At 43.9% G+C, this 3,749-nt stretch overlaps 1 pseudogene; it reads right to left on the bottom strand.

Annotated features, from left to right (window-relative positions):
- Positions 1–319: 319 nt before the first annotated feature.
- Positions 320–2,992, bottom strand: LOC120935703 (annotated as a pseudogene).
- Positions 2,993–3,749: the final 757 nt, after the last annotated feature.

Below are 3,749 nucleotides of genomic sequence, written 5' to 3'. Positions count from 1 at the left end.
AATCATGTTCAAGCTAAAAATGCTTTTTTTATTTTCCTTGCATGTCCCCCTGGGATCTACAGTGACTGCACTTCCAAGTGTACTTTGCACTTGTAGTGCAACGTGGATTTACCTTTCGTAAATAACCCCCCCCCCCCCAATGTGTACCCTAGGCTGCTATATGTGGGATATAACTAACAAGCTTGTCGTTTTAATCTGTGAGACCTTTATGTAACATTCAATAAATTGATCCTTTTTTATATATAAATGTATTCAATGTTATGCCTCATTTAAAGTCCCATATACATTGATTTGGTTTATATACGAGAGAAATGATGCATTAATTTAGAGCTAATAAACTTTTGTTTATTTCAGCCCCTTCAAATTGCGTTTGTTGGTCTGTGCTCAATGTGTTCCTATTGTTACCAGCCAAATCAATTAGAGAAAGCTTACCAAAGAGCTTTCCCTTCCTTCATTAGATTATCAGGAACATTGTGTGACTTTGAGAAGAGTGTGCAGTTTTACCAACACATTCAGTAGCTGTTACTGATCTTGATCGGCCTTAGAACATCTTCCACACATTTCACATCATGCTGCTGCAGCCCAACAACCTGCACTTGCCATCCTCTAAAACTCAAAACTTTGTTTTTTAGATTTAGCAGATCAAAGACCTTACCACTGTAGATTTTTAATGCAGCCTATACCTAAAGTTGATTTCTTCAGCATTTGGAACCCATCTTGTTCTGCAAGCCCATATATTCCTTTTTGAACAGCACTGATTCTTTCGTGAAAAATCTGCACCCATGATATTATTTTTGATGATTACGGCTTGCCTATACGCAAAGCAGATCTTGCTGTAAACCAGTAGATCATTTAATTCTGTGCACTTTCATCAAAGGCATAATCAAATTAAAAGTTTGGCTTACTAGAAATCTAGTGGGGGCCAACTTCTGTTTGGACTCACGCACCATTACTGTATATATACATAGTTACTAGGAATTGCAGTAACATCAAAAGTCTTTCATTTTTTTCTCCTTTTAATGGATGTTTCCTTACACAAACACATATCTATTGCTCATCAATAGGATCTGCTGAAGTTAAAGTCTGGTAATCCAAACTTGCTTTAAAATCTTTTATCATACACATGATTTCATAGTTTCATAGTTACATAGTTAGTAAGGTTGAAAAAAGACACAAGTCCATTTAGTTCAACCCCCAAAAAATTATAATAATAATAATTATATCCCATATACACAATCCTTCACCCACAGTTGATCCTGAGGAAGGCAAACAACCCACCAAAGCATTCTCCAATTTGCTACCGCGGAGGGAAAAATTCCTTCCTGATCCCCACGAGAGGCAATCAGATTTTACCTGGATCAACTTTACCTATATATGTTAGTACCCAGTTATATTATGTACATTTAGGAAAGAATCCAGGCCTTTCTTAAAGCAATCTACTGAACTTGACAGAACCACCTCTGGAGGGAGTCTATTCCACATTTTTACAGCTCTTACTGTGAAGAAACCTTTCCTCTAGAAGTAGCGAGTGTCCCCTTTTCCTCTGTGATGACCTTAACATGAATAACTCAATACCAAGTTCACTTCAACACCAAGTTAATTTTATAGTTTGGATTTGTAACATCAACATCCATAGCTTCAACTCTTCTCTCAGAGTTCTTGCTATTGCAACTGTCTATTTCGACTCTGTAACTCCTGTAACTTCTCCACTTCTTTCCCACAATTCATTTATTTCCTTGCATTCTGCTGTGTGGAGGCAGATGATTATACTGGCTGGCTGGGCCTTGCCCAGGCTGAACCGACTGCTCTTGCAGGTGTTTACTTGTTAGCTAGAACTACAGTACACTGTACTGTATCTTGACAATTTTGTTAACTTCTGTTGAAGGAGTAGGTGGGATGATATTTCATGGCCAGACTTAATTTTTTTCTCTGGGGCCAGATCAGGGTTAAAGTGATATTTAAGTGAAGTTTTTTTTTTTTTTTTAAAGTGGAGTTCAACACAAAAATTGAACTTCCACATTTTGGAATCCCCCCCCTTCGGTGTCACATTTGGCACCTTTCAGGGGGAAGGGGGGAGCAGATACCTGTGTAATCCAGGTATTTGCTCCCACTTCTGGGCATAGATCGCCACAGTATCTGCAGTTATCTGCGCCATGTCCGGCCCCTCCTCCGTCCCCCCTGCTGTCTTCTGGGAGACACACAGGTCCCAGAAGACAGTGGGGACCAGTGGGATCACGCAGCGTGACTCGCGCATGTGAAGTAGGGAACCCAGAAGTGAAGCCCCCAGGCTTCACTTCCTGATTCCCATACCAAAGATGGCGGCGCCCACACCCGAGTGCCGAGGGACAAATCGGCTTTGGGTGCTGACATCGCGAGCGCCCTGGACAGGTAAGTGTCCATATTTAAAAATTCAGCAGCTGCAGTATCTGTAGCTGCTGACTTAAAAAAAAAAGATTTGGTGGAACTCCGCTTTAAATAGCATGTTATCCTTACCTTCTTTGTGCAGTAGTTTTGCACAAAGCGACCCCGATCCTCCTCTTCTCGGGTCCCTCTCTGGTGCTCCTGGCTTCACCCTCCTGCCAAGTGCCCCTAGAGCAATCAGCTTGTTTTGGGGGTACCCGAGCAGGCTCGCTCCCGAGCTGCTGCTCTGTGTTCCTAGACACGGAACTGCAGCTTTGCTCCATCCCCTCTCTTCTCATTGGCTCACTGGCTCCTGCCTCAGCCAATGAAGAGGGAGAGTTCCCATAAAGCCAAGACTCTCGTGCACATCATTGGATTGAGATGGGGCTTAGGTACGTTTTGGGGGGCTGCTGTACACAGAAGGTGTTTTTACCTTCATACATAGAATGCACGAAGGTAAAGAACCTTGAGACTTTTGAACCACTATAAGTGCAATTATACTGTCCATGTCAATCTCTTTTCCTTTTGTGTCAGGGCATGACGCGGTTGTAGAGGAGGTGTGGAGCGACAAACAAGCACCCTTACCGGTCATATTCACAGCCAGGGAGGACAGAGTAGCAATATCATTTTAATGTACTGTAGCGCCCTGCTCTCAATGAGTGGGCGCTATGTGTTCAAATTATAGTTGTCTGAGCAGTAGTTGGCTCAGAAGGATTATGTCTAAATTGTGGCTCTGTCTCAGTTCGGCTGGTTGTATGATTTTCCTCCTGACGATGGGTGTCATTGTCACCGCTGGTCAGGGTTGGAAAGGCAGCAGGCTGAATGTGTTGGGTGCCTCTTTCCCAGAAGCAGCTCACCTGAGGGCCCTCCTGGCCTCGGGAATGTGTTGGCAGTTTCCGCCTCGGGCCTACGTTGGCCTCGCAACTGAGATGTGGGCCTAGAAGTTGCTGGGGCCTACTGATCCAGGGATAATACTGTGTCGCCTTGCCTAATGGAAGGGACCGAGCAATTGAGGACTCAATTGGAGGATGTACCCGGATCAAAGTTATCTCACAGTGCTGGCGGAACGGCTGAGAGATCCTGGCACTGAGAGTGGTGTTCTTTTGCTTCAGAAACTAACCCAGTGAGGGGTTGACCTAGTCTGTGGCAGAGACTATTGAGCGAATCCTAAGTTCACCTAGTCTGTGACAGAGACTAACAAACAAATTCTACTGTCAAGTCTGTGGCAGAGACTTTTCGTTTTGATCGAGCTTCACACCGGCTGCTATCCGGTGGTTGCTGAGTCCAGCGTGGAGACGGCTGTCCCTCTGGACCTAGAAAATTATCTGTGATCTGCAAGTAAGATATCT

The sequence above is a fragment of the Rana temporaria genome, chromosome 4, assembly GCF_905171775.1.
Source record: "Rana temporaria chromosome 4, aRanTem1.1, whole genome shotgun sequence".
Taxonomy (NCBI): Eukaryota; Metazoa; Chordata; class Amphibia; order Anura; family Ranidae; genus Rana; species Rana temporaria.
Note: the sequence above shows the minus strand (reverse complement) of the source record. Positions and strands in the feature narration are given on the sequence as shown.